This window comes from Danio rerio, chromosome 16 (genome assembly GCF_052040795.2).
Source record: "Danio rerio strain M-AB ecotype USA chromosome 16, GRCz13ab, whole genome shotgun sequence".
Lineage (NCBI taxonomy): Eukaryota > Metazoa > Chordata > Actinopteri > Cypriniformes > Danionidae > Danio > Danio rerio.
The window spans coordinates 38,802,525-38,816,252 of NC_141036.1; the positions used below are offsets into that span (position 1 = coordinate 38,802,525).

Sequence of the window (13,728 nt, forward strand, 5' to 3'; positions counted from 1 at the left end):
ATGTCTTTGGACAGTGGAGGAAACCAGAGCACCCGAAGGAAACCCACGCAAATGCGGGGAGAACATGCAAACTCCACACAAAAACGCCAACTGACCCAGCCAAGGCTCGAACCAGCTACCTTCTTGCTGTGAGGCGAGAGCACTACCTACTGCACCACCTGCTATTAGAAATGAGGTATTAACACTTTTATGTTTGGAAACGTGTTGGGAAAATCTCTCCGTTAAACAGAAATTGGGGAAGAAAATAAAGAGGGGGGCTAATAATTCAGGGGGGCTAATAAATCTGACTTCAACTGCATATTGTAGCATTTTGAGTTTAGTAGATGTTGCTCCTGCTTTATGAACAATGATAGTCCGCTGAGCTTCACACAATCTGCATCTGTCCATTAAACAGGCATGAATGCAGCAAACACCAGACTAGCATCCCTAAAGCAGCCGATTTCAGTTACAACTATTATCCTCAGCATTCTCACATTTTTGAGGTTTCAGACACCAAAATAATCCTAAAACCATGGCCATTTGTGTTTGTGGCTTCCTCAAGAACTGTAAGATCAAGCTTAAAGCTCACACTCTCGGGAAAGATCAAATTAAAGAGAACATGCAAGCACAAAGCCTCAAAATGCATGTTTGTTTTCATTTATGAAGAGGTTTTTCATGTCCAGTAGGGGTTTTACAGAAAAACTACCCATTATATTGCAGTTATAAGGTTAATATAAAAAGTATTTTGAATCATATTGAAAGTTTATATTATATATGTCTGTGTGATCTCTCTCTCTCTCTCTCTCTCTCTCTCTATATATATATATATATATATATATATATATATATATATATATATACATATATTTAATTTGCTTAAATACACATACATAAAACATTTTCATTTGTATAAATTTTGTATTATATTCACATATTATTTTGCATTTAATTATAAATTTACTTAAATTCTAAATAAAGATATTTTTAACATAGAGCATACTTTGCAAAAATATGCATGTGTTATATATATAATTATACCAAGCACAAAAACATACATTAGGTAAATTAGGGAAGAACCTATCTAATGGCTAATACTGGATTAATTTAAAGATATTGGCATATTATTAGTTATTAATATGAAAAAAGACAATATCAGTGGTTTGGTAATTATATAGTAGATTTTTTTAAATATTATTTAGAAAGTTATTAAATTCTTGAAAAAGGCATTGTATAATTTGTACAACATATCTGACCTGCATTTATTATGTACAAAATGTCAAGTACTGGCATAAAACCAATTGGATAAAAGAAACCGACTGCACTTTAGTGAGTCAATACTTTTCTGGAACAGCAAAATGTATGATTTACATAAGCAACAGCACTGGCTTTATTTGTTATAAGTTCATTAAATAAACATGTTCTATATAATTATGGTGTTACATAAAAATTACTGTTGTTAAAAAAATATTTCATATACACATCTGGCCAGTTTATTAGGTACACCTTACTGGTACCGGGTTGGACTCCCTTTTGTCTTCAGAACTGCCTTAGTCCTTTGTGGCATAGATTCAACAAGGTACTGGAAATACCGCTCAGAGATTTTGGTCAATATTGACATGATAGCATCACCCAGTTGCTCCAGATTTGTCGGCTGCACATTCATAATGCGAATCTCTCATTCCACCACATCCCAAAGGTGCTCTATTGGATTGAATCTGGGAACTGTGGAGGCCATTTGAATACAGTGAACTCATTGTCAAGTAAAAAAAAAACAGTCTAAGATGATTTGCGCTTTATGACGTGCCGCGTTATCCTGCTGTAAGTAGCCATCAGAAAATGGGTACAATGTGGTCATAAAGAGATGGACATGGTCAGCAACAACACTCAGGTAGTTTGTGACATTGACACAGTGCTCAATTGGTACTAATGGGCCCAAAAAAATTATTCCCACACCATTACACCACCACTACCAGTCTGAACCATTGATACAAGGCAGGATGAATCCATGCTTTCATGTTGTTCACACCAAATTCTGACCCTATCATCTGAATGTCGCAGCCAAAATCAAGACTTATCAACCAGGCAACATTTTTCCAATCTTCTATTGTCCAATTTTGGTGGGCCTGTGTGATTTGTAGCCTCAGTTTCCAGTTCTTAACTAACAGTAGTGGTACTAGGTGTGGTCTTCTGCTGCTGTAGCCCATCTGCCTCAAGGTTTGACGTGTTGTGCATTCAGAGATGCTCTTCTGCATGCCTCGGTTGTAACAAGTGGTTATTTGAGTTACTGTTGCCTTTCTATCAGTTCGAACCATTCTGAAATGTGCATTACCGAGCAGTTGGAAAGGTGTACCTAATAAAGTAGGGTGTAAGTGCATTTCAAAATATGTCATATTGTAATTTTTTGACCGGTATCTTAATCGGTCGAAAGTAATGACAAATAATAATAGTAATAATGACAATAACATTGGTGCATTCTTTTAATGTAATGTAATTTTAGATGCTATTAATTATTGCCAAGCAATACATTTTATTCACTATTATCTTTGTTATACATGATCAATATAGGAGCGCACATCTTTTTTTGTTTTCTTTTTTAACAAGTACTTTTAACATGTACATTTGTGGTTTTATGTAAAAGCTACCCCTGCTGTTCTTGATCACACTGTTCTTTTATGATCAGAAACTGCGAGACAAATACAATAAATATAGACTCTTAGATAAAGGTGTATTGCTATTATTGTTGCAGACGTGGACACACTATAAAAAGCAGCAGGTCTGCAGGGAGCCCACGCCGTCCCTTATGCAAATCTCATTGAGAACAACACGCGAAACCACTGCGTCGGTGCAGTGACCGGGCAGCTGGAATACTAATACTGTGCAACCTGCTCTCCACTTCAATCCTGTCAGAAGAATCAAGCAGCGTTTTCACAATACTAAAATCGATCTTCACAAATCTAATAGTTTCATAGCTGTGCTGTGTTCATTTGTGCTGCTGAAGCATGTCACAATAAGGATCTGAAAGCAGCTTTAATTTGGATTGTGCTGGAACTCTCTGTGGGTTTATTGTTTGTTGGTCTCTGAATCCTTACATTCTTGTTTCGGGTAGAGCGGTTAGTGTGTTGTGACTGTGGTATTGAAACCACAGGGTAATATTGACCAGAGCTATGCATACATCAAATAATCAATCCTGCCGTGCGGTCGTATAGTCTAGCCGCTGATACAATCTAGTCTTTTAGATCCACAAGCCTAAGTTTCTACATTTGCTGAGTCTAATTAATGATTTTAATTACTATTATTTTCCTCAAGAGTTTTTATACCACCTTTAAACCATAAAAACATGGTGGAGAAACGGTCTTAGTTTAGCTTAGAACATAATAATAGTCCATTACAGTGGTGTACACTTTAAAATTAAAGGTTGCAAAAGAGGGATTTTGCCTTTTTGTGTCCTGTCAGCCAACAGTTTCAAGAACAATTTATTGCTCAATTTGAACCTTTTTCAACATTAAAGAACATTTTGTAAAATTAAATAATTCTATAGATGCTATGAGGTTTCTTCATGGAACCATCAATGGCAATTAAAAATAAATAAAACCCACACACACACACACACACACACACACACACACACACACACACACACACACACACACACACACACACACACACACACACACACACACACACACACACACACACACACACACTAGCATTTTTACATGATAAACTAAATATTACACTACTTTATTATAGATATTCTTTAGTATAGAGTCTTTACTGCAGTAATAAAACAGTGCAGAACACAAATAACAGCATGCAGCTAACAGCATATTTTTACACTGATTCCTTAAAACATTTTTGATTGAACTGTCAGAACTGAATTTACATGAGATTGGCTTTAAATCAAGCAATTCAAAAACATTACAATTAGAGCAAAACGATATTGAATAAAATCTGATATTTAGATTTTTTTTTCTGAGATAAATATTGTGATATGCAGACAAGATATTTGGCAGTTTTTTGATGAGTCTAATATGTTTCAGCTACAGCAATGTATATAACACATAAATAATCACAATGAAAAAAGTTATTTTCTTACTTTGGTTTGTCTTGTTTCTAGTCTATCAAAACCTTCTTAGAGCAAGTGAAAATATCGTTTAATTTCACCTTCAAAATTAAGAATATTTCCTTAAAACTATCTGCCAGTGGGGTAAGTAAAATTATCTTGTTTTCACTTTGAAATGTAGATATTTGGACTAGAAACAAGTAAATCAATTGTATAAATTCTGTATAAATACAGTAATTAAATACAATTGTGTGTTTCCAGTTCAACTATAATTTAAACTCAACATTGCATTAATTGCGATGTGACTATAGCGGATCACATTGCGATATCGATGCTGAAACAACATATTGTGCAGCCCAAGTTACAATCAGACAAAAACACAATTACTTTCATGTTATGATTAATAAGAGATAACATTTACGAATAAACTAAGTTTTACTTTTTACATTTTAATGATTAAATATTCTGTTTCAATCATGTTAATACAAACATGCATAAATAAATATTTAATATTTAATATATGTTACGTTAAAAAGTCCATTCTACCTTTTTGTTTTATTTTTGGTATAATATGGACAAATCATTTGGTTAAACGTTTAGTACATTAATCTAAAGAAAAGTTGAGTTTGTACATTTCAATCTTTATATGTTGCGATAACCTAGCCTTATTTAAAGTGCATCCAAATGTAAAACAGTGAAAATAACCATTCACAAATCACAATTGAATATTCAACTTCTAAATAGGCAATAATCAAATCAACAAATGTGAATTATTTGTAATAAAACAACAACATAATAAAACATATTACAGTATATACACACAGCCACCCATAAGCAATAACTCTCAAAAAATACAAACTCCAAATGATGAATGCCACTCCTTCAATTAAACTTCCAGTCTAACGAAGCATGTAGCATGTTTAAATTAGGGCTGCAAAATAGTGGAAAAATCTACTGTAACATTGCGATATTTAGTTTTTATGAGATATATATTGTGATATGAATACAATTTCACCTGATGACTTAAATATCATTTGTAAAGAATGTATTTTTTAAATGATTGGGATGTTATGTAGGGAAGTGCATCTGCATACAACATAATAGACAATCTACAAGCAGAGATAAATACAATAAAGGAAAAGATGGAGATGAAAAACAATATTTATTGTTTTTCTGATGAGTCTAACAGTATTCAGGTACACTAATTAAATAATTAAAATTGTCACCATGGAATTATAAGGTTCTATCTGCGTTCTGAATGATTTTTTGTTATTGAACTTTAAAGGTTTTTGTATTCCATAGCAAACAGTACATGTGTAACATTTGTTTTTAAATAAAAAATCTTAAAAATGTAAACAACTTATAAAAAAACATCTCATAATGTAAATAAGTTGTCATTTAATAAGAATATGTCAATAACTCAATTTTGACAAAAATGTCAGATGGAACCTTAAAATTCTAAGGTGACGAAATGTAAAATAATACTGCATAGTCTTGGTACTGTTTCTCATGCCTAGATACTTTTAAAATCCTCAATGTCACTGGTCTGAAAATCACATCCAAATGATAGTCTATAATCCAGACCCAACACTGCATACCCTGCGATGTAACTATTGCGAATGATCACATTGTGATATCGATGCGGAAACAATATATTGTGCAGTCCTAGTTTGAAAGGTTCCTCATTGAATAGAGTGTGCGGTTTCACATACTTTAATATAAAGAAACGATGCTGCTGTGGCTTCATGCTCATGGAGAACGGCTTAGGAATTTGTGCTGGATGGGCAAAAGAGCCTAAAGAGAATGAATTGGAGACACTTCAGTGCCTTAACAGGGAGCAGATGTGTGTGTGTCTCAGATAAACCCCGTTCTTACACCCCTGGAACCCAGAAGCATCAGCGGCACTGAGTCACACTACTGTAAACTAGAACAACACGCATGCAGGGCACTTCCTTAAAAGGTGGCAATGTATGCATCATGCAGCATTTATGCGTGATATGAGATGCCTGCGAATAGGAATTGAACGCGTGTATTAAAGTGACTAAAGTCATGTCGGAAATAGAGGGTGAGCATGCTGTCATATTCCCAGATGCAAAGAGAGTGTCACCTCACGAACCTGACACTCAGTGATACCTAACACATGCTAATCCCTGACACACGCGCACACGCAGCCTCCCTCAGGACATGAAGTGTGGAAAAAAAGGATGTAACTGGCCTATTTCTTCTTTGGGTGCTTAACTCCTCAGCCTCCGTCGTGCACCATTTAGGATGTGAGCTTGGGGAACTAAAATCCTTCGTACTGTAAATTACACACCACAAAATCTGTGTGGTAGCAGACTGTTAGAGCATTGAACCACAAATGACAGAAAAGCTAAATAAAATTATACGAATACAGTTTAAAAGCTAATACAATCTTATCAATCAAGCAATGGTTTGATACTAAATATGGGCCGGTATAAGTTTATGACAGTAAGATTAAACTGAAAAAAAATATCACGGTCTTATAGTTTCAAAGTATTGTGATTGATTACAGCTCTAAAGTCCTTTTTAAATGTCTTAGTATAAACAACACATTTTTCCCCCTTTAACACAATACACAGTATTTCATCTGACATATTTTCAATTTTCGATTCACATTCATAATATTTTGGAGCATATCATGTCAGGCTAAAAAAAAAAATTATCTTTCACATTTTTTAAAAATAAAATAAATGATTGACCTCTGCTAGCTTCATGAGTTTAAAAAACACATATTTCTTTACAAAACATAAAAAATACATAAAAAAACCTTTACATATACCTTAGGAATGGTATAACAGAATTTTTTGTGGCTTTAAAACCTTGATTTTTTTCAAACCATGAAAACCTTTAAACCGGGTATCACCCCATGCCTATTTGATACTTAATTTTGCACATTTTTAACAGTGAGCATCATTTAGTGTTGAATAAGTCTACAGACAGGGTATAATCTGCATGATAAAAATATCAGATGTGCATCTACTGCAAGTCTCTGACGTCTCGCTCTCCTTTAGAAACCTCTATATGTGAATGCCAAGGCCAAAGCTTTGAACAAAAATACTCTTGAGCAAGAAACAAAATATCCAAACAAGCTTTCATTTGTCCAAAGTAGGGCAGAGAAAAACTAAAGATTTTTTTTTAAATCAACATAAAAACGACTCTTAAATATAGGGCTGTGCGAAAACTATCATGATTTTCTTGAACAATAATGCGATTACGATTTTAATTCCGATTTTGTCACAGACAGACTGAATCTGTGTTAACAGTGTGAATCTGAAACATATTTTACAAGAAAAACAATTTGATTTTCAACAAAGACCTGTAACTTGTCTCTAAAACAGACGTATAATAAAATAAAAATCACCAAGTAAAGCTGTAACAAATTGTCTCTAGAAAAGACGTATGGCAAAACAAGTGTGAGTATGTATGCATGTGAGCAGATTTGTTTTGTCATGCATAGATCATAGACCTCTTTGTGACACTGCCGTAAAATAGGCCGTTCACATATCATGTCTTTTTTGCACGCACAAGTTCGTTATTTCAAATGGAAGCGTGTGGATTGTGTGCATTAACAGCAGCACGCTGTATTCCTGGAGCACCCATAAAACATCTCTTTTTAGACAAACTTTAAATTTAACATTTCAGAATGCCACGCTGTGAGTGACTAAACAAAAATTGACCAATCAGCTTTATTTTTTGTATGGAATAGGCTATACAAGTTTCAGTTACCTCAGACAAACACAAGACACCCCAACTCCAAGTGCTTTTTAATTCTTTCTATACACAAAACTTGTATCGGAACTGCAGCAATGTTTTGTTAGCTTGTCATCCTCTGAGAAAACAGTTAATGGTCACCAAGAATGACTTACAAATAACCTGGCACTGCCATACACCAGTCTTCCTTTATCCAAAGTAACTTAATTCCATACCCCAGATGTTGAGTTTTTTGGCCCCAAGTCCTCCAGTGCTGAACTCATCATCCCTGCATACGCAAGCTATTCAGCCTCCTGTTCTCACACTCTGTTTAGGTGCGCTGTTTCATGATTGGTTCAAATACCACATTGTAGGAAAAACCAGCTGTAAGGCTATTTAGAAGTCACGCATGTCCAAATGACAATTTCAATAAGATTTCAATTAAATCGCACAGCCCCACACCAAAACAAAATATGATATTTTAAATAAAAGTATTCTGGTCATGAGAGGATTAATCAGAAATTGCATAATTCTACTGACAAACTGAATGCAAAACAGAGGATTATTTGAACTTTAAAAAGAAAACATTTATAATATTTTCAATCTAATGCAATGTAAAGTTATGCAATGAAACTTTAAGATAACGGTAAAGCGACATCATCAAATTCTGATAAAACCTGAACCACAATAAAAATCTGTTATACATTTGACAATACATACTCAAAATTCAACATGCAGGATTGAAAGCAGCAAACTGAAACATCGCACAAGACATTTTTACTATATTTTCATAAAATAGAACACTGACATGTTCCAAAAATAACATGACTGTTTAAGAAGTGATGCTTTAAAGTGTTTTTAGTAACAGTTCGAAGTGAAATTCAAAGAAATATCCGAAAAATGTACCAACAAAAATAGATAAAAAAGTGAAACATTTTAATAAGTCACTTGGATAAAGATCTCTGGTCAACTAGTCAGTTGTTGGACTTGACTGATCCAACCGATCTAAAAACCTTTGAAGTCACATAAAAACTAAAATTACAGAACTATAATGCAATTACATCAAAGCAGATGGAACACTCAAACATTTCTTCCCCCCAAAAGCACATTGTTAAAAGAGACACTACAGCACCACCCTCTCATGTATAAAACTAGGCCTACAACTTGACTGCCTAAGAATAGCTTAACACACATAAAAGTGGGTTTAGTGTCCTACATGGAGTGCCACACGTTTGATTCTCCAAACACCAAAGGAAAAAAATGACAGAAAAGGCTGACAGAAAGTAGAGCCCTCTTCTATAAACAGATCTTTCAAATCTAAGGACGAGTTCTTCAACTGGATGCGCTGATTCAATTACTTAGCAAGGAAATGGGAGCAGCTGGTATGCTTGTGTGATCTTTAAATAGCATCCCACCTCTGCGCGTTGAGGCTCGCTCATGTTTTTAGGTTTGGACCGAGACAGAGAAAAACCGTTACATGCAAGAAGTTCACCCGAGAGTTTCGATTTCACCAACTTCAGCCAACTGCGTATAAGACAGACTATATGGTAAACTTCCAAACTACCAAATGTAACCCAAATACAATCATCCTCTAATTTCGAAAAACACTCTAGAAGTTGCCCTACCTCTCTTGGCCTGAGAACAGAAGAGTTCCGTTGAGGGAACTATGAAGGCAGACCTGCATTTCAAACCTCCAGACCGCATATCACACCCCCGGCTCCCTTCAGAATGACTGGACGGTGCTGTACGTTCCCATTCCGAACCGCCTGTACGTCATTGCCACGCCTGCCCCAGAAAAGCTCTGCTCACCCCAGGGACCTGTGGCCCAATTTCCAAGGAGCCCAAAACACTGGTCCGAACCAAACTTCAGCCCTCCTCTCATTCCATCTTCATCGCTTGGGAAACTAACAGCACATACAACCTTGACCAGGTCATGCTCCAAGGAATGGAAGTCAATCCTCGTTTCCCATTAAAACTCTGTTTTACTGAAAAAGCACTCTCCATTTCCCGCTAGTGAAGAGAGATCTTGTGACTGAACCCTGATAACTGGATCCTTAGACACAAAGTAACTCAATCAGAACTGGATGATGTTTAAGTGGTTTAGAGCAGCACAGAGTACAACACTTTCACAGCAATTCAAAGCTCATTTGCTATTTGGCAAATTGGTGGCTAATTTTTATGAACTTGATTACACTTGCATGTTTTTGCATGATCTTCTTACACTGCACTAATGGTTAGGTTTAATCATTTGTTTATTTTCCAACATTGTACTTCTGTACTGCCTAGGGATGCTTATTTTGGATAATTTTCACAACTGACAACTGCCGCTGGTTAACCAACTATTAATCGTTAAGCGGTCAGATTAATATTACATTTTTATTTAATTAAAAAAATGAATTGATGTGTCTATTTTGAGTCTGACACATTAAATTTTGCATTTTAAAATACTGATTTATTTTAACATGCGAAGAACAGCATACAGAACAGGCTACCTCAAATCAATCACTTCATGGAAAATATGCATTTAATTAATGCTACGCAGTAATTCTTCTATAACAAACCTCTGTCAACACTTGTAATAGAAGTCATCATTTTAATTGAAAGATTATGTCCTGAGCATCTGATTTTACCTAGAAGTTCTGTGCTTTTACTTCCTCTGCCTTACATGCTGTTCATGTGAGCGCTGTGCAAGATAGGAGACAAACAAGGTGCATATGTTGACTTTTAAAAGTATAGCATACAGTAAAATAGTTTAGTTTTTTTTACATATAGTATTTTCCATATATGCTTTATACATATAGTTTACATAGGTATAAAATGAAAGCCTTGGTTTAGTGCAAGTTATCTCAATGCAAAAAATCAAGTCACCTAAATTATTGGTAGACTATTTTAAAAAATGGACCTTTTATAAGAACTATTAATAATTGTAATTTTCCAAGTGGAAAAAAATGTTGGTTTGTTGGTTGTACACTAAATCATCAAAAATATATCTGTTGCGCTGCGTGCGCTGATGGAAAGGAAACCCAGACACTCTGACTTGTGGCCAGCTTGTTTGTAAAGCAGTGGACATTTCAGAAAGTTTGCAGTTTTTTTTTCTCCACTTGTGCAAAGACACCGAGGTGTTGATGAAGCAGATCCAAGAAAAACGCCATCAGCGCTGGTCGGTGACAAACTCTGACCGGCAGTGTCTTTCTTTTCACTCCTTTTGTTTTGCTTACTTGGCAAAATACGTCTGTTAACGCCTGGCGAGTTAACAAATAAGCGTTGCACATTCATGCAGCAAAGTAATAAAATAAAAATAATACTACAAAAATAATAATGTTTAACCATTTAACTGGTACCATTATTTGTTAAAAATGCATTTTTTCGGTTCATGGTTAATCAGTTAAAATGAGTGTCCCTAGTACGGACCAAATTACACACATTTCTAAAACACTGGCAGCTTCAAGTTAGATTTTCTAATGAGATCAGGTTTGAAACTACATTCCTGTTTTGCTTCACACACAAAAGCAGCAACTTTTACTTCCCATAGGGAACTAAATGCTCACAACAGAAGGTCTGTTCCTTCAGTATCTGAATCAATACTGAAATTTTGGAAGATAGTGGACAACTCTATATTTAGAAGCAAAGCAAATAAATACAAAACAGGATATGAATTTTGAGTAAGATCTATAAAAAAATGAAACAAATTAGTACAGTGGTTTCTGACTTTATTTTAAAACCCTGCAGAAAACTGGGGAGGCAATGGCAACAGGTCTACAACATTATTTAATAGATAAATAAATTGATTTGTTCAACAAAAGAAGAAAACTCACAAAGTCTTGGAACAAGCGGAGGGATGATACTTTACATTTAGGTGAACTATCCCTTTACATTTTTGGTGCTTTTTTGCCTTTTAATGTGACACTAGGACAGTAATCAGACAGGATACAAATGTGGAGATTGGAAAAACTTCACAATCCAGGACTCAAAGTCTGGAAACTCAGGGCATAACGATGCTATCTCGGTGCTCTACTCTCATTAATTTAGTTTTGTCTATGTTTTACTGACATGTAACTTCTCACTTGTGTATTACAAATCAACAAGGATCACAGTTTCAGCTAAAAAGCATATTTAAGATTTTAAAACTAGGTCATGGAAAAGTCTAAGCATCAGTAAATTAACAGCTGATCTTTGTTTTAGAGTGCATCTCTTCAACATCTACACATTTCCTAATCCTTAGATTTATGAACAGATATTCATTTTTACACTAAAGATTTCAAACAGATGTGAAATCTCCATGTGTACATCACAACATAGCATTTTATCATACATAACATTATTTAGAACCAGACTTTTAACCAGGGTCCCTACAGGGCATGCAACGAGAAAAAAAAAACAAAACAAATCTAGAAACCATAAAATCTTCATGTTAACTGCTCTGAATAAACCTTAAACCTTAATAGCCTAGTTAAACCTTATATATATTGGTGTGGTAATTCAAGTTAATGCTCCTAACACTTAAAGAAGTTAATAAAACACATTTTATACCGAGTGCCTTGTTTGCTTAGTGTTTGTTTCCCAAAAACTGAACCCTTCTGTCAGATTTCACATGTTCTCGCGTTTTTCTTGAGGTAGCAGTTCAGTGCGAGTAACATAAGATGCGTTCGCCACAAGTACTACCAATATTACTGAATTACATTAAAACAGCTAAACAACTGTCCTTCACCCTACCTTGTAAGCGGCAATCCATCTCAATCTTTCACTCGCGCGCAGCAGAGAAATCAGAGCTGCACTCGAGCTCTGAATGACTGATGCTCTATGGTGGAGCCCCGAGCTGCTGATTGAGTCCTCGTGCACAAAGAACAAATCAGATGCTCTGGGGATGCGAGATCTTCCTCGACGTTACCCAAGCTGAACAGATCAGTCTCTCTGTATGCGATCAGAATCACACACCGGCTCTCGTAAACATTCCCCTTAGGTTTTGAGTAACAATGGATAAAAGGGAAAAGGCGGTGGATGCGAAATGCTCAGACGCGCGAACTCCTCATCGCTATCACGAACGGACACCAAAACGAGCAGAAAGCGTGGGGTGTTTTTTGCTTCTCCATGTAACGTTATTCTCCCTTTGGAAAACCGCGCACAAATACGGATTCGTAAACATGCATCCCTAGCGCGCAGCCGGGAAGTCAGCTAATCATCCTAATTTTCTCTGGTGCGTTAAAGGTTTAGTGTAAATCAGGCAAATAAACGCCAGACTAAAGGGAAAATGCATGCACGGTTCGTTGTGGTCATTGCATGCACTGAATGTTGGGAAAATCGGAACGCGAGCGTGCAGAGATGATGGGGAGCATCACGATGAGCGCAGCGCCAATACAACTTTAACCACAAGAAGTACTGACGCAGTGTTATTCTCATTATAATTAAACACACGTCTGGCGGTGTTTATTAACGAACAGCATATGCCAGAATAAAGTGCTGAATGTGCACAATTGCATTTGTGCATAACACTTAAAACATAACAGAAAGCTGAGATTTGCATGGAAACAACTTTCTTTGCAATGCGACATGTTTAACCTGCGCGTGCGTTATCTGGTTAATAGGTAACATATCTTACCTTCCCCTATTACGTGTAAGGCACTGGCCCTCCTCTTCCCCTAGAGTAGTTTCACTTCATGTACGCAACAACACGGATACTTTTTCCTGACTCTCTTTTTCCAGCCCCCATTGAAACTTTTGCTAAAGATACCGGAAACGCGAGGAATAGGTATGTGGTAATTGTAGTTTTTATGTTGAAGCATGTCCGTCCGGCTCAATTTTACGGCTCAAAACAGTTAACTACATTTCCCATGAGGCGCTGCAGGGGAAACGAACCAATGCAGCCCATTCTACCTCGAAGTTCACAATCACATATTGTATGTTTGTTAATAAATACCCAGCGTGTTGTGAATTATCGTTCACATTTAATGATAGATCATTATTATATTGCTCACGAT

At 35.8% G+C, this 13,728-nt stretch overlaps 1 protein-coding gene across 8 annotated transcripts in view; it reads right to left on the reverse strand.

Annotated features, from left to right (window-relative positions):
* The window catches only part of phactr4b (phosphatase and actin regulator 4b), a 91,511-nt gene extending 78,069 nt beyond the window's left edge, over nt 1–13,442 (reverse strand). For 3 of the 8 annotated variants that reach the window (XR_015510336.1, XM_087285403.1, XM_087285397.1), the window contains exon 1: nt 13,350–13,442. The gene's annotated coding sequence lies outside the window, so the exon portion shown is untranslated. 8 annotated transcript variants of the gene reach the window in all.
* Nucleotides 13,443–13,728: the final 286 nt, after the last annotated feature.